At 37.9% G+C, this 19,102-nt stretch overlaps 1 pseudogene; it reads left to right on the top strand.

Annotated features, from left to right (window-relative positions):
* Window positions 1-416: 416 nt before the first annotated feature.
* On the top strand, window positions 417-9,011 carry LOC133764313 (olfactory receptor 4A16-like; annotated as a pseudogene).
* The last annotated feature ends 10,091 nt before the right edge of the window (window positions 9,012-19,102 follow it).

The following is a 19,102-nucleotide window of genomic DNA, read 5'->3' as shown; positions in this document are numbered from 1 at the left end:
AATCCAAAATAATTTATTTATTTACTTGTAAGTCAAAGTTATACAGCAAGAGAAGGAGACGCAGAGAGAGAGAGAGAGAGAGAGAGAGAGAGAGAGAGGTCTTCTAACTGCTGGTTCACTCCCCAATTGGCTGCAAAGGCCAGAGCTGCACCGATCCAAAGCCAGGAGCCAGGAGCTTTTTCTGGGTATCCCACATGATTGCAAGGATTACAGAATTATCAAGCAAGGACCACTTGAACTCTAAAAGAGGAACTTAACTGATGCTTATTAAATGTTTCCTGTGTGTAAACCAATGTAGAAGATACAATGAAGACCTGCTCCACAGCCTAATGTCCTCACAATCCTGTCCACAATATGTTTACAGGTCCTATTCTTCTGAGCATCCACTTTGGAAATGAGCCTTTGTAGAAGAATCAATGGGACATGGAAGCAATGTCACAGAGTTTATCCTTCTGGGCTTCACTCAGAATCCCGCGGGACAAAAGGCACTGTTTGTCGTGTTTTAATCATCTATGTCTTGATGATGGTGGGCAACCTGCTCATTGTGATGACCGTTGTTTCCAGCCCTTCTCTGGGCTCCCCTCTGTGGGCCAGAGGGACCAGTCGAATGGAACCTGAAGGAGGGAGAGTGGGAATGAAAAGAGGGACAAGGGCACAGAGAATGGAGCCAAGACAACAAGGCTGATCAAGGCTCGTTTATTCCAATGTCTCAGTGGTATTTATACATAACCAGCACAAAGAAGCACAAAGAAGCACAAAAGATAACAACATACACAAGCAACTTATCAGGGCTCTGGCAACACAGATAATTTTAACAAAGTGTTCTTGATTAACATCCTCCTTCAGGATGGGAGTATGTGACTTTCTTATCCCAAGAACTCCACAAACTAAGACTGGCCTTGATTTATCTAAAGGCTGCCTACATCCCCCTTTTTTAATTTTATTGAGAATGGCCTCTGTCTTAGGTTGCCCTCAGTCATCTCTGTCCTTCCCCATCATTGGTAACTCTGGCAGCTTAGCCTAGAGCCCTGTCTTAGGTTGGTACAGGATGCTCAGTGTCTTACCCATCTCTGAGGACCATTCCAGTTTAACATTAGGCGAGAGATGAAATATACAGCCAAATATCAATTATTTTGACTATAAAGGAGGTTTGGTACGAAGCTTTACATAATGAATCTCGGTTCATACAGACTGTAGTGAAGTCAGCATAAATTGCAGAACACATGGAAAACATCTCATACAAAGTAGGAAAAGCAATTGCAGTCCAGTCAACATTAATAACCAATGGATCCATTGAAACCCTCTAAATGTTAGGGGGTTAGTAATAAACACGTGTTGCATTTCACTTTATAGTTTGTCAATAACAGACTCTATATATGGCATATTGTTAGTAATGTTAAAACAACATCCCCCTGGTACAGATTTACAGCTTATATGATCTTTTAACAGCAAATAATCGATAGCTGCATGATTTAAAAGTACTTCTGAGTGAACTTGATCCAATTCTTTGGCTGTTTTGGATAGCGCCATAGCAGTAAGATTGATTGTTTTGGTCACCAGACATGCAAGCCATTGCAGTCCACAGTTATTTCCATAAGCCAATCCAGGAACTCCCACTAGCTATATAGCCATGGTAAAGGCAGGTCTCCAATTAGGATGACATTATCATCACAGTTCTCATGTAATGAGTGTCGCTGTCCTGTCTTCAGAAATACAAATGTTAGCATCGGGGCCACATGGCCCAACATGCAGTTGCAAAAATCATCAGGGACTAATGATGTAAAAGCAAATTGGTTACATAAAAATACCCATCCCTTAGGAGCCCACGTCCCATACCAGTACTGGATCAGGTCCATTCCATTGATTGGTGATATGATCCCTCCATTTTAGCATTGCTCTTTTTGTAGCTGTTTTTGGATGCCAGTGTTGATCAGCTGCAGAACGACCATCTTTATCCAACGTGAAAAAATTTAAAATCAATAAAGCATGTGAGAGTCATTTGCTGGGAGAATGAGCAGACACTCCAAACTCCCCCTTTTTATTTTATATAAACATTGTGATAAGGTATTATGTGCACTTTTAACAATGCCTTGACCCTGAGGATTATAAGGAATGTCAGTAACATGCAATATAAAAAAAAGTTAAACTAAAAGTTTTAAGAGAGGCAGTAATGTAAGCAGGTCCATTATCCATTTTAATCTCCTCTGGAATTCCTAGGGAAGCAAAAGTTTGTAAGCAATGGGCAATAACATGTTTTGTAGCTTCACCTATATGTAAGGAAGCAAAAATAAATCCAGAACAGGTATCAATAGACACATGTATATATTTTTGTTTACCAAATTCCATGAAGTGGGTAATATCCATTTGCCACAGTTGATTGGGGAATAAACCATGAAGACTAATTCCAAAGTGAGGTACTGGTAACTGGATGGAACAAGTAGAACAGAATTTTACAATTTGTTGAGCTTGTTCTCAAGTAATATTATGATTTTTTAAAACTTTTATTTAATGAATATAAATTTTCAAAGTACAGCTTATGGATTACAATGGCTTCCCCCCCCCCATAACTTCCCTCCCACCCGCAACCCTCCCCTTTCCCGCTCCCTCTCCCCTTCCATTCACATCAAGATCCATTTTCAATTCTCTTTATATACAGAAGATCAGTTTAGTATATATCAAGTAAAGATTTCAACAGTTTGCCCTCACATAGCAACACAAAGTGAAAAATACTGTTGGAGTACTAGTTATAGCATTAAATCACAATGTACAGCACATTAAAGAATATTATGTTTTAAATGTAAAGTATGAGCATTTAAATGATGTAAAGTGTGATCTTTTGTATCAATAAAATATATACGCAGAGCAGAATCTGCCAAATGATTACCCTCTACCAAAGGTCCAGGAAGATTGGAATGTGCTCGAATATGACCTATACAGAAAGGTCATGTACGCTGTCAAATGACAGTGCAAATGCGAGAAAACAAAAGAGAAGCAGCAGAGGATTCAGGAAAAAATGAACAAGTTTCTAATGAGGCACCAATAGGAACACATATTTACTATCAGTGTATATGTTTACTGCTACATCCAAAATAAACTGCAATGCAAGTGCAACAGCAGCTAATTCAACTAGCTGTGCAGATGAAAAAGGGGTGTTAATAACTGTATGGTGACCGTCACAAATTACAGAAGCTTGACCAGTGTTGAAACCATCTATAAATATCAAGCCAGCATTCTCTAAGGGTTGAAAGCTTGTATTTCGTGGGAATTCACAGGGGTGATGTCATAAAAATTGTATCACTTTATCTGCTGGATAGTTACTATGAACTTGTCCTGTAAAAGAAGCTAATGCAAGAGGCCAGTCTAAACTAAAAGACAGGAGCCATATTAGCTATTTGTTAGTATATGGTTGACATATACATGTCAGCTCTATTCCAAATATCTTTCTACATTCTAGTCTCCCTTTAGCTATAAACTCAGCTATTGCATTATAATATGGTACAACATTCTTTTTAGGGGTAGCTTGTAAATATATCCAAAGTAAAGGGGCCTCTTGCCACAACAGAGCAGTGGGTAAATAATCTGTGATCAAAATAATAGGAATTAAAAGTTGATTATATTACGGCGTCGGCACACCGGGTTCTAGTCCCGGTCGGGGCACCGGATTCTGTTCTGGTTGCCCCTCTTCCAGGCCAGCTCTCTGCTGTGGCCAGGGAGTGCAGTGGAGGATGGCCCAAGTGCTTGGGCCCTGCACCCCATGGGAGACCAGGAGAAGCACCTGGTTCCTGCCATCGGATCAGTGCGGTGCGCCGGCCGCAGCGCGCTAGCCGCGGCGGCCATTGGAGGGTGAACCAACGGCAAAGGAAGACCTTTCTCTCTGTCTCTCTCTCTCACTGTCCACTCTGCCTGTCAAAAAAAAAAAAAAGTTGATTATGATCAATGTAAGAAACAAAGCTCTAAAATAAGGCTTGTTGTACCTTTTCCAAGGCCAGCCGTGCTGAGGGAGTAAGCACTCGTTGGGAGGTTAGGGAACTATCTCCCTTTAGGATATCGAATAAAGGTTTAAGGTCTCCTGTTGTGAGGTGGAGATGTGGACGAAGCCAATGAATATCCCCTAGAAATTTTTGAAAATTACTTAAAGTCTGTAAAGAATCCAATTGGTAGGTGACTTCCTGTGGAAGTATTTTTTGTGGGTACAATTGGAAGCCTAGATATTGATAAGGGTATTGAAGTTGCATTTTCTCAGGGCTATGATAAGACCAAAAGCAGATAAATGCTCTTTCATTACTGTCAGACATTGCATCACCAAAAATTCCTCGGGTCCAGCTATCAAAATATCATACATATAGTGTTTAATATATAAATTGCGATATATTTTGTGAATATTTTGAAGAGCAGCATCAATGAATTGTTGGCACAAAGTAGGGCTATTAGCCATTCCTTGAGGTAAGACCCTCCATTGGCATCTTTGCATAGGTTCTTTAAAATTTACTGATGGAACACTAAAAGCAAATCGGGGACAATCTTCTGGATGTAACGGTATAGTATAAAAACAATCTTTCAAATCTATTACTGTGATGTAAGATTTTTTTGAAATTGCAGTAGGCAACGGTAGACCTGGTTGCAAAGCCCCCATCATTTCCATAGTAGCATTAACCGTCCTAAGGTTCTGAAGCAACCGCCATCTCCCAGATTTCTTTTTGATAACAAAAATAGGACTATTCCAAGGAGAATTAGAGGAAACTATATACCCTGCTATTAATTGTTCTTCCACTAATATCTGTGTAGTTTTTATCTTTTCCTGCAGTAAAGGCCACTGATCCCCCTGACATGGGATCATCTGATTTCCATTTTATTTTTTCTGCATGAGGCACAGATTGATCAGCGGCCATCAAGGGAAACCGAAGCCCTCCCGGTCATGATTAACAGTTAAAGTAATTGGAGATGTAATGCCTTGTTGCTTGCCCAAACCTTTACCGGGCAAGTGACCCTATTGAAGCATATTAGCGGTTTCAGCTTCATCTGGACTATACATTAAAGCCCCCATTTGTGTTAAAACATCTCACCCCCAAAGGCTAATGGGCAGTCCTCCTAGAATATATGATTGAAATGTGTCTGTATTGCCTGTTTTATCTTTCCATTGTAACAACTCTGAACTTTGTTGTAGTCCGTGACTCTGACTAATACCTCCTAATTGAGTCATGGTAATTTCCTTTTTACAATTTGTGGGCCAGTTTGCTGCTGAAATAATGGAGACATCAGCTCCAGTATCTAAAAGACCATTGAGTAACTTATTTAATTTTAAGGAAAATTTGGGTCGGTTCTTAGTTATGGGTTATATCCAATAAGCATCAGAAGATCCAAAACCTTTATTTCCTCTTTTATTTAAAAAAGACTTACCAATTGAAGAGAAGGGGAGCAGAATCAATTGAGCAATGCATTGTTGTGGAGTTAAAGTTACATTATTGGCTTGAGCCATAATTTTTATTTCACCAGTAAAGTCAGCGTCTATAACTCCAGGAAAAACCTGTAACCCTTTCAGAGTTGTACTACTTCTGTCCAGTAGGAGACCAAAAATCCCAGTTGGCAAAGGACCAAAAATCCCAGTAGGGAGGGCTTGTGGGCCCATCTCAGGGATCAATACTGTATAGGAGATGGCACTGAGGTCCAGTCCTGCACTACCCTCTGTGGCTCTGTGGAGGGAATTGACGGATTTAGGGTGTTCTGTTGAGGAACAAATGTCATGGCCCCCAAAATTTGTTGGTTTTGTTGGGGTGGGGCCTGGGGCCGGCCCCGCTTCTAATTCTTTTGAACTTTGTTCTTTTAATTAATTACCTTTTTAATCAGTTTTGGAGTGACATTCATTGGCCCAATGCCTTCCTCTTTTGCACTGGGGGCAAATCCCAGGAGGGGTCTTATTTTGATCTTTAACTTTTGGGCAATTTTTTCGCACATATCCCTGCTTCTCACATTTATAGCACCCTCATTTATCTGGCATAGCCCTCCTTGTTGATTTTTGTAAATGACATACCAAGCAGAGTGGCAGGTCCTGAATGTTCTGTTTTTAAATGAGTCCATTTTGCTAATCCCTCATCAAAGGGACTGTCACACAACACCTCAGCCACAGTAGCCAATTGATCCATATCCGCGTTGTACTTAGGTTTTGTAGAATTTACAGCACTGTGGGCATCACTAGACAATCTTCACATAGCACCAGAAAAGGATACATACTGAGACTCAAACATCATAAGTAATCATCACGGGCACATTTAACGTTCAGCTTGACTGCGTGTTCCCCTGGGATGAAACAGCAGCAGCAGAGGCTTGCTCCGGCTCCCTCTTAAAGCCCCCAAGGACAAGGGTGGCTCATTGCCAAGATTTTAGGCAAGCAGTGCGTCCCATCCCAGATCTTGGCCAGACAGCCGAGACACGAAGAATGTCCACCTGTTTATCAGAAAACATTCCTTTATCCTCCTCCCCAGGAACTGGCCAGGCTACCAAGGAGCAGGAGAAGGTTATCTGGCAGACAAGTTACTTGTTTATCAGAGCCAAAACTAGATACAAGTCTCTCCATATCAAAAATCTGTCCTTACATTTGGCCCTAGGGTTGCATGGAGGTGTAGGTGTAATTAACATGGGCTCATTGCATCATAAGAATACAATACAAATTTTTTATACAAGCATACATCTAGTAATCAAACAATAATATTTAAGGTGTTTTAAGGATAAATTGAAACATATCTGAGGGGGAATTAGCCTCTTGGGCACCCATGTCAGGGACATAAAAAACAGCACCATTCCAATACAACTCAAGCTGCTGCAGACAGCCTAAAATGGGCTAGACAATCTCATGGCATGGAGATCTGAGGCATTGTTACCTGTCAAACAGACATGTTGAGGTGCATACAGTCCAATTAACAAATGTGCTAACATTTTGCATTACTCTAAAATTAGTGATTTGGGTTTCATTAAATATTTACAACATCTCTTTTTGATAAGACAACAAATTTTTTGGTGGATGGAACACGGTGGGTGGGTAACCATTTAGCCAGAATGATAGCAGCCTCTTATTATCTATAATTGTTACATTCTTGTAGGTTCCTGGAATCTTATCCATTTGCAGCATATTTTGATTTACATTCTTTTGTAAAGCAAACCAAGCATAATCTGTCCAAGCATTCCTATCAGTAATAGAGTAGAGTTAGTACATAATGCAAAAACAGAATGGGTAGTCCGGACACTTTGTCACCACAATTCCTCATTTCACATAGTAATAATAACTTTACAAAGGTAACATTTACTTCAACTGAAATATTTAAATGTAGAGTGGGGGGTGTCCAGTGTACACTGATTTATTTTTTCCACTCCCAGAGTAAGTAGTTACACTTTCATTCACAATACTTTCTTTAGCAAACCAAGGACTAATTTTTTTCAACAGCACTGATAAATTGTTCTACAGTTTGTTTCTTTAACCCTATTTCCTGTGTCTACAATAAAGTTTTTACAGCATTTACTGGCTTGTTTACCTTGTTTTTACAGCCTTTATCATGGCTTGCTTTGTTTCTTTAAATGTGCATTTAAATCTTTTCCAAGCAAATCCAAATGTTGCTCACCCAAGAATCCTTCTTTAGCAAACTGGGGACTGACTACTTCTATAGCATCAATGAACTGTTCTATGGCTTGCTTTTTAACCCTATTCTCTATCTGTAGTGGAGTCTTTATAGCCTTTATCACGGCCTGCTTACCTTGTGCTTGTCCCATAATTGACCCTTTCACACCTATCATGGAGGCGAGCAGTATTGGGTACTTACCATCTTCTTCTCATTATTCTGTGTTGTCACTACAGCCTTTATGGTGGGGTTCCTTACTTCTGTCCCTCGTATTCAGGTCCCTGTTCGGGCGCCACTTGTGCAGGCCAGATGCACCAGTCGAATGGAACCTGAAGGAGGGAGAGTGGGAATGAAAAGAGGGACAAGGGCACAGAGAATGGAGCCAAGACAACAAGGCTGATCAAGGCTCGTTTATTTCAATGTCTTGGTGGTATTTATACATAACCAGTGCAAAGAAGCACAAAGAAGCACAAAAGGTAACAACATACACAAACAACTTATCAGGGCTCTGGTAACACAGATAATTTTAACAAAGTGTTCTTGATTAACATCCTCCTTCCGGATGGGAGCATGTGACTTTCTTATCCCAAGAACTCCACAAGCTAAGACTAGCCTTGATTTGTCTAAAGACTGTCTACACTCCCCAATGTACTTCTTCGTGGCTTATCTGTCACTCATGGATGCTTTCTATTCCACTGCTGTTTCTCCCAAGTTGATCATAGACCTACTCTGTGATAAGAAGACGATATCCTTCCCGGCTTGCATGGGCCAGCTCTTTATAGAACACTTATTTGGTGGTGCTGAGGTCTTCCTGCTGGTGGTGATGGCTTATGACCGCTATGTGGCCATCTGTAAGCCACTGCACTATCTGACCATCATGAACAGACAATGTTGCATCCTTCTGTTGGTGGTGGCCTGGGTTGGAGGGTTTACGCATTCTGTGATTCAACTTGTGTTTGTGTACAGTCTCCCCTTCTGTGGCCCCAATGTCATTGACCACTTCATTTGTGACATGTACCCATTGTTGGAACTTGCATGCACTGACACCTACTTCATAGGCCTCACTGTGGCTGCCAATGGTGGAGCCATCTGTATGATTATCTTTAGTCTTCTCCTAATATCCTACAGCATCATCCTAAACTCTCTTAAAACTCACAGCCAGGAAGGAAGGCGCAAGGCCCTGTCTACTTGCAGCTCCCACATCACAGTGGTTGTCCTGTTTTTCGTTCTCTGTATTTTCATTTATGTCAGACCTGTTTCTAATTTTCCCATTGATAAATCGTAAGTGTGATTTTCATCACTGTGACTCCCATGTTGAATCTTTTAATATATACCTTGAGGAATTTGGAAATGAAAAATGCTATGGATAATCTCTGGTGTAAAAAGTTACTCTTGGTAGAATAAGAACATGTGTCCTACACTGAACACATTTGCTTTTAATTCTAGAGCAATAAGAGGTAGGAAATGCTAAAATGTGTGATGTAATCAATTCTATGGGTGTTTTAAGGATGCTTCTTTGTATAGAAACTCTACCAAGAAGTAGAATAAATTATCCTTTCATATGAGAATCAATGTCATAGATAAATTCTAGTGTACAAATAAAAGGCACACAGGTGTTTGTTCTATTATAAAGTTAAAAAAACTAAGCATATCTTTTCATTTTTTGGATGTATATTGAAATGTGATTTAGAAGTGTTTTTTTTTTCTATATAGTATCACCCAAATTAATGAGATGGAATTTTGACTAAGAAATATCTCTGGAACCACAACAATGATTTTAAAATTTTAGGCTCAATATTCTATCAGCACAGTATCTTTCTGTAGCTGCATTATGCTTTTTATTTAAGATTACCTCCATGTTCAATTATTATGCACTTTAAGTTCAGGATATTTTGTGACAAATAACACTGTGGTTGGTTAAATGCATTGTTAGTGAGTATTTCTCTTGGATGGGATGTGGCTGATGATGAAGACAGATTCAATTTCCTGATGACAGTGTAGATACTTTAGTTTGGAAAGCCATATAATCCCAGTTGTACATATATTTTTTGTGATTTTCTTCACTAGTTTCTGTGTACATCTTTGCCAATCTTTGAAGAATAATTAAAGCTTCTTATTTTGACTTCATGATGCTGAAGATGTGAGTAAAGACATGTGTTATTTCTCATAAGAGGTGTATTCCCTAAAACTTATGTTCAACTTAGTTACAGACTTGAAATTACTAGTGTTATGTAAATTTTATGTTGTTTAACAATTTTATGGAAAAAGGGAAATTTTTTCTCAGTCAGTAGCCATCTTGCAACATCACAAATCAGATAAAATTGCTTTTATTGTAGTATGAGACATCAATTATGCTTTGTTAAAGTTCATGTTTCTAACTGAAAGACATTATTTTGTTTTTAAATAGAATGTTAACATGTTTATTGCATTCCCCCCCTAAAGCTTCCAGTACTGTGTCACATTTCCATCACTCCTCATCCTTGTATAGTATTGTGAGATGTTTGACATTTTTTTTTTTTTGACAGGGAGAGTGGACAGTGAGAGAGAAAGAGCGAAAGGTCTTCCTTTACCGTTGGTCACCCTCCAATGGCCACTGCAGCCGGCAAGCTGCATCCGGAGCACCACGCTGATCCAAAGCCAGGAGCTAGGTGCTTCTCCTGGTCTCCCATGTGGGTGCAGGGCCCAAGTACTTGGGCCATCCTCCACTGCACTCCCGGGCCACAGCAGAGAAACTTTGAGTTCTTCAGTGATTCCATTTGCAAACATTTCTGCTACTGAACATTACATTATTCTAATATGTTTGCTGGACATTCTTTTTTTTCAACATTCTAGGAAGTGTATATCCATGCATTTGCAGCAGGTTTTAAGAACAATCTGTTACCATTATTTTTAGTTTCTTAGAGGCCTTTAGAAATCCTCTGTGCAAACTCTTTATTGTTTATTTGTATCAGAAAGTCTTCTTCATTGGTGTTTTTTTCTATGATATTATCTCATGAGATTGATAGGAGCTTCTTTTTTAATCTTGATTTTTACAATCCTTTAAATATGTTTAATAAATTCACATAAAATTGTACCTATGTATGATGTACTAAATGTTACATTGAAATATGTATATATGCTGGAATGTTAAGGCAAGTCAATTTTACATGAGTTTACATGTGTTATTACTTCACATTGTTGTAATTTATTTATTGAAAAATCACAATCTACTCTCATAGCCATTTTAAAGAATATAATACATTGTTATTAACTAAAATCACCATGTTGTATAATAAATTTCTTGAATTTACTACTCCTAACTGAATTTTGTGTCCTTTGTCTAACATCTCACCAACACCTTCTTTTCAGTCCTTGTGACTACCATTCTAGATTCCACATATATGTGAAATCATGTGGTAATTGTTTTTATGTGCAAGGCTTATTTCATTTAACATAATGTCCTTAACTTCATCTATGGATGATATTCCATAGATGTTTTCCCCTTTTCTTGATCTTTTTTTTTTTTAAAAATTTCATTTTATTTGAAAGGCAGAGAAACAGTGAGCTAGAGATAGAGAGAGATGGCGAGGGATTTTCTATGCCCTGCTTCAACAGCTTGCCAGGCCAAAAGCAGGAGCCAAAAAGAACTCAGGTCCATGAGCGACTGGCAGGCTTCCAGGTATGTGAGCCATCACCTGCTGCCTCCCAGGCTGCACATTAGCAAGAAACTGCAATAGAAGTGGATCTGAGACTCAAACTCAAGCACTCCAATATAGGGTACAGGCTTCCTGAGGACTGTCTTAACTGCTGTGCCAAACACCTGACTCTTGTTTAAAAGACTAAATAACATCCCACTGAATATATGCTACACATTTCCTTCCTCCGTTCATCTGTTGTGGACGCTGAGTTTGACTCCATATTTTGGCTGTTGTGAATAATGGAGATCTGTAGAAGTGCAGATATCTTTCTGCATACTGATTTCATGTCATCAGGAGATTATGTATCTATATATCCATAGGGAGGTATATGGGGTCATAGTTTTAATTTTTGAGAAGTTTCCATAGTGATTTCCATAATTAACATTCCCATCAACAGTAGGCGAAGGTTCTCTTTTCTCACATCTCCAAAACTACTCATTCTCTTTCTTCCTTCTGTCCTTTCTCCTTCTTCTACCTCCTCTTCTCCTCCTTCTCCTTCTCTTCCTTCCTTCCTCCTCCTCCTTCTTTTATTTCTCTCTCCCTCCCTCCCTCCCTCCCTTCCTTGCTCCCACTCCTTTTTTCTCTGTTGATAGTAGCCATTCAGACAAGTTCTTATGTACTATGTTACTGTGGTGTGGTTTTTAAAATTAGTTTGGGGCAAGCATTGTAACACAGCAGGATAAACCACTGCATATCTATAATTGAAATCTTGGGCTTAAGTCACCTCTACTCTGCTTCTGAGCCAATTTCCTGATAATACACATTCCAGTAGGTAGCATATGATTGCTCAAGTAATTGAGCTCCTGCAACATAAGTGGAATTCTGGTTTCCTGACTTTGGTCTGATCCTGCCCAGGCTGCTGCAGACTTAGTGAAGTGAACCAGCAGAGGCAAGACTCTCTCTCTCTCTCTCTCTCTCTCTCTCTCTCTCTCTCTTCCTCTGATTCTCTCTCTCTCTCTCTTATCCTGGCTTCTGCCTGGTCCAGCCCTGCCTGGCTGTTGTGGCCATCTGGGAAGTAAACCAGTGGATGGAACATCTCTCTTTGTCTCCCTCTAACTCTGTAACACTTTCAAATGAAGAAGTAAATTTAATAAAAGGAATTGACAGTAAACGAAAGGGAATGTTTTCAGAGTCAGTTTTGTTGTACGGATTTGTGTTTTGAATCTTATGTCAATATTGCACTATTACGATCTGTGGATATTCTAGGCATTACACAACATGAATTTTTAGCCTTTTTTTTATCATATCTGTTACAGGAACAAAGTCATTTTCTTGCAGAAATGGAGAGATTTATCAAATTAAATATCATTAATACAATATTATTGCTAACATGTATGTCCATACTCAAATAATGTGCTCTATATATGTTTCTATGCAGCATAGTCCAGTGTCAAATCCAGGATCATGCATTGAATTACAGTTGTTTTGTCTCTCTAGTTTAACCTGAAAAAGTACTTCAACTTCTTTATTGACTTTTTATTGCATTAACATTGGGAGGAGTATCTCCTGGTGCTCTGTAGAACATATGTCAATACAAACCTGATGATTCTCTTTGTATGAAACTAGGTTAATGTGTAATTAGTGAGCACAGTACAATATAACTCATCTTTCTCTGTCTCTAATTACTGATTGAATTAAAGGCAGAAATGCTCAGCCCATTGATCTTGATTTGGACATCTTCGATGTCATTTCCACATCCGAATTTCCTATTAGCTTTTGATGCATTCACATCAGTTTCTCTGTGTCCACAGCAAATCCTACTGCTCTTTTACATGGGTTTCTCTTTAGGACACATACCAATAAATCATCTACAAATGGAGCTCTGTCAGAAATGATTTCTTCTGCAACTGAACTCACAACAATTTGTAAAATTTCTCATTTCTTCTTGATTCTTTTGGAGGGGTTTTCAGTTGAAATGTTTTATCTTTCACTTTCTGATTTCTTCCTGCAGTAGCTATCTATGTACGGAGAGTTACTGATTTTTGTATTCTATTCATTTTGAAAGTTCAAAGTAAGTATCTTATGAAGACAAAGTGAGTCAAAGGCTTTTGGTATCTTAAGGTTTTTAGTTTGTAAATATTCTTTATTATTTTCATGATAGCAAAATATTTATTTAATAATTTGAGGAGAATGGGAGAGAGACACGCTCCATCTTCTGGTTCATGCCCCAAATGCCCACAATGGCCAGAGCTGTGAAGCAGAAACAATCCAGCTCTCCCATGTGAGTGCAAAGAACCCAATTAATTGAGCCATGATTATTGCTCCCCAGAGTCTTCAATGGCAGGAACCTGGGGTTAGGAGCAGGATATGGGAACCAGATCCAGTTGGTCTGACAGAGAAGGGGGGTGGTCTTTAAGACTATTGTACTCCCAATATTTTTCAAAATGAAGAAAGAATGCTAACAGTATCTGTAGAGTTGGTCATTCTCCCTTATTTTCTCAGAACCTTGATTAACCTCTTTTTTCTTCTTTCATTTACCATCAAGTTCCAAGGTAACCTTCCATTTCTACTCACCTTCATCACCTAGGAAGTGATCTCTCTGTGAGAACACAGTCTTGAGTTTGATTCTGTTCTGTATTCAGTGCTCTGACTTGTCAGCTATCTTTCTGTCATGCCTCTAAAATCAGCCTGATTTACTGTTTTGTACATGGCTCTGGCTGTGCTCCACCCCATGGGCTTTCTGCTTCTCCCTCCTGCTCTAGTATCTCCAAATTTGCTGCATTCTCCTCTCCACTTTCAGTCATCAGCTGCAGAGATTCTCTGCTGGGATATTTCTCTGTTTAGAGATAATCCAAATTCACAGTTCCCCTAGTATCTTGGTTTGGCTGAATGTATTAGCTATGCATCATGTTTTAAAACCTGTTGCATTATATTATATTGTTCTTTTGAAGATATTTAGAGTGGCTTACACTTAAGAGGTGGCTCTGTGGAAAAACATCTGAATATCAAGTGTGAAATACTTTTGGATTTAATTATTTTTGTCTTCTATTACATATTACAGGTCCTAGTTACTTGTTTTTGTATTTCTTTTTTAAACAAATATTTTTTCTTCTAAATAAGGCATTGGAATTACATTTGATTTGATATCTGAGTTGGATTACAAATTTTATAAGTTGATTAGAAATGATCTATGCCATTCTCATTAAATATGTGACTACATGCAAAAACTGAGCCTTTTATTTTATTCTAGCACTTTCTTGGATTTGAGAACTTAACTGTATGTCTATTAGTTAACTCAATTAATTCTGTTCTTAAATCTTTGTGTCGTCTCTGTTAATATGTAACTGTCTTTTTGTTGTTAGATTATTATTTTTTCATTTAATTGTCCTGAAGGATTGTCCTGGAGAGTGCTCTGAAAATATGGAATGTACTAGAAGGATAATAAGGACTGTCTCAGTTCTCTGGGACATGATTCCTCAGAGAATTTAATTTGGAAGAGGCAGCCTTGAGGAGAAACGGTTTGAACAACTCAGTGAAGCACTTTATTATTCATTGTTGGCTAAGTGCCCAGTCATCCCTTATCTGGAAGAAAAATTCTCTTCTGGGTATTAATGTTACTGTTGAGATATAAAAAAAGCCATTACCTGACTAGACATGAACCATATATATTTTTTATTTCACAGGCACAGATAGACAGTGAGAGAGAGAGACAGAGAGAAGGGTCTTCCTTCTGTTGGTTCAGCCCCAAATGGCTGCTACAGCCGGAGCTATGCCGATCCAAAGCCAGGAGCCAGGTGCTTCCTCCGGGTCTCCCATGCGGGTGCAGGTGCCCAAGCAATTGAGCCATCCTCCACTGCCTTCCCGGGCCACAGCAGAAAGCTGGAGTGGAAGAGGAGCAACTGGGACCAGAACCCGGTGCCTATATGGGATGTAGGCACCACAGGCGGAGGATTAACCAAGAGCCATGGTGCTGGCACTGGCATGAAAAATTTAAAGCAGTCATGTAGGCTTTTGAAAGATCCCAAAAACAATTATTTAGTACCATACACCATTGACTAACAATGCTATAATAGCTTTATTCAATTAATTTTCTCAGGAATCATAATAGCCAATATTTTAATCTGTTTGATTCTTGATACATGTTATCAATGGCAGCTCTCAAATTTGATGATTTGCAAACACATCAACTGTTCATTCATGAAGCCAGCTATGGGTCATCCCATAGTCTAGACTGAAATTCTTTATGAAAGTTGGAGAAGATCTTCACGCTCTGCACTGACAAAACAAGATATATCCCTGTGTGACAAAGCATTTATATCCTCAGAGATTGCATATGCTCTTATCTTTTCTTTGCAGTCCACCTTGATGGTGTCAATTCTGACTTCTCTTCATTCAACTTTTGGAAGCTAAGATAAGAAGGCATAATTTTGGACTGGAAAAGATGTAATAGAAACTTCAGGTAAAACATTTACAAAAACTCTCTGCTGCTATTCCAATAGGACAAGATAGGCTTAATTAGAATGAGTTATGTTTTAAAGAAGCACGATTTATTATTTGCTTTCATGTTTGATGATGAAACCTCTAAGATTAGGGTAGCATGTCCATTTTATCCATTTTACAGAATATAATTATTATAAATATAATGACCATAATTTTCTCCAAATTTTGTCATAAATACATACTCAATAGAGAATTTGTATAGTATAACATAGCAACTAGATTGCTTTATATAATTTAGAAAATCCAACAATTTTTAAAAGATTTATTTATTTATTTGAAAGTCAGAGTTACAAAGAGGCAGAGGCAGAGAGAATGTCTTCCATCTGCTGGTTCACTCCCCAAATGGCCGCAACTGCTGGAGCTAGGCTGATTGAAGCCAGAAGCCCAGAGCTTCCTCTGGGTCTCCCAGGTGGTACAGGAGCCCATGGACTTGGTCTATCCTTTATTTCTTTCACTGGCTATAGCAGAGAGCTGGATCAGAATTGGAGCACCCAGACCACCCTATGGGATGCCGGCAATGTAGCCAGTGGCCTTATATGCTATGCCACAGTGCCAGCCCCCCCACTGAAGACAATAGTAAGGATTTCCATAGCTCTTCATAAATTGTTAGGTTGTATAAGATGTTTTTAAATATTTTGGTTCTGTGTAGACATTTTATAGCTGTAGTATTTTATTGTAGCAACCTATCAGTATACATAGCAGATTGCTGTACGTCTGTCATCACTATCCTTCTCTAACTGGAACTCTATACCTGTTGAACCATAATTTCTCCATTTCCCCAGCCCTTTGTGACCACTGCTGTATTCTCTGTCTCTATGAATGTGACTGTTCTAGGCACCTCATGAAAGAGAAGTTTATTTCTATTTTTTGGTGTCTTATATTTCTTTCTTTATTATTTTGTAATTTCCATCTTAGAGATCTTTCACCTCCTTGATTAAATTTATTCCAAGATATTTACATCTTTGTTGGTATTGTGAATGGTACTGATCTTACAAGTTCTATCTCAGACATGGCACTCCTTGTGTATACAAACAAAGGCTAATGATTTTTATGTGCTGATTTTATAGCCTACTACTTTTCCAAACTCACGTATGAGTTACGATAGTCTCCTACTAGAATCTTTTGTTTTCCTTATATATAGAATCATGTCATCTTCAAACTGGGATAACTTGACTTCTTCCTTTCCAATTTGTATCTCTTTGCTTTCCTCTTCTTGCCTAATGGCTCTGTCCAAAATTTCCAGGACTGTATTAAATAGCAGTGATGAAGTGGTTTCCTTGCCTGGTTTGAGATCTTAAATGGAAATGCTACCAACTCTTCCTCATTCAACATGATGTTGGCTGTTCGTTTGTCACCTATTGCATTCATTTTGTTAAGGAAAATTTCTTCCATACCCAATTTGCTTAAGGATTTCATCATGGAAGCATTTTGTATTTTATGAAACACATTCTCTGCATCTATTGAGATAATTATATGTTTTATATTCTTCAATTTGTTAATGTGATATAACACATTTATTAATTCGTTTGTTGAGCCAATTCTGCATACTAGAGGTAAATCCCACATGCTGTGGGTGAATTATCCTTCTGATGTTTTGCTGGATTCTCTTAGCTAGTACATTGTTGATGATTTTTGCATATGTTTTCATCAGGGAAATTGATCTATGGTTTCTTTGTCACAACTTTTTATGGTTTGGGAATTAAAGTGATGCTGGCCTCATAGAACGAATCTGGAAGGATTTCTTCCCTTTCAATTGATTTGACTCATTTGAAAATAATTGGAATTATTTCTCTTTAAAATTTTGGTAGAATTCCATAGTCATGCCATTCAGTAGTGGACTTTTCTATGTTGTGAGGATCTTTATTACTGATTCAGTCATTGTCTTGGTTGTTGGTCTACTTAGGTTTTCTATTATTTCATCATTCATTTTTGTAGATTTTATGTGTCCAGAATCTATTTCTTCTAGATATTTAAAATTTATTGGCATATAGCTGTTTGTAGTAGTGCCTGATGATTCTTTTTTGTTTCCATTTTATCCATTGTAAGAGCTCCCTTTTCATCTCTGATATTATTAATTTGGGTTTTCTACCTTTTTTGAGTAGTTGGGCAAATTTTGATTGGTGATTTGATTGTTTTTTCTTCAATTACGTTTTATTTATTTCTTCTCTAATTTTAATTGTTTATTTTATCGTAAAAATAAGTTTGTTCTTGCCTTTGAATATTTTACTTTGTGCTTTTCCAATTTCATGATGTAGGCAGTAATTGCTATAATCTTCCTGCTTAAAAGAGCTTTTGCTGTATCCCATAAATTTAGATATGTTGTGTTGTCAACTTCATTAATTTCTTGGAATTTTTAAAATTTTTCTTTGATTTCCTCTATGATACACTGTTAATTCAGGAGCATGTTGTTCAGTCTCTATGCTATGTGTTTGTATATTTTTCTAGAGTTTTTTTTTAATAATGAACATTTATTGCATTCACATAGACTGTAAAGAAATTTATCTCAGAAAATTATCATATTATGTAAACTTTCTTAGAACAAGAAAAGGTGGAACATTCCCAACACGTGTCTTAAAGCTGGCACAACTCTGATACCAAACCTGACAATGAAAGCACACATAATAATAAGAATATTTCAAACTGGTTTTACTTATGTATATATTTTTGGAATCATAAATAAAATATGATCAAATTGAAATTAGCTATAATTTCAAAGAAAATACTTCATGAACAAGAGATCTGGTTGAAGTAATGGAAGAATGCCCTAATTATGTAGCATAAAACTTAATTCATTACATTGTCAGATTGAAGAAAAATGACTTTAATAGATGCCAAAAGTAATTGGCTAAAAGTCAGTGTTTACTTTTTTTTTATTAAACTTTTATTTAATGAATATAAATTTCCAAAGTACAGCTTATGGGTTACAATGGCTTCCCCCTCCCAAAACTTCCCTCCCACCCACAACCCTCCCCTTTCCCGCTCCCTCTCCCCTTCCAATCACATCATGATTCATTTTCAATTCTCTTTATATACAGAAGATCAGTTTAGTATATATTAGGTAACGATTTCAACAGTTTGCCCCCATATAGCAACACAAGGTGAAAAAAAATACTGTTGGAGTACTAGTTATAGCATTAAATAAGAGTGTACAGCACATTAAAGACAGAGATCCTACATAATATTTTTTAACTGGTGAATTTCCAGCTTTATTCCATTGAGGTCAGAAAAGATACACGGCATGATTTCAAATTTTTTTTTGAAAAATCGACTTGCGTTATGGCCTAACATATGGTTTATCCTAGATAAAGCTCCCTCTCCAGATGAAAAGAATGTGTATTTTGTAGCTGTGTGATGAAATGTTCTGTATATATCAGTTAC

This window comes from Lepus europaeus, chromosome 7 (assembly GCF_033115175.1).
Source record: "Lepus europaeus isolate LE1 chromosome 7, mLepTim1.pri, whole genome shotgun sequence".
NCBI lineage: Eukaryota > Metazoa > Chordata > Mammalia > Lagomorpha > Leporidae > Lepus > Lepus europaeus.
The sequence above is the reverse complement of the archived record's forward strand: the minus strand, read 5'-3'. Positions and strand labels throughout refer to the sequence as shown.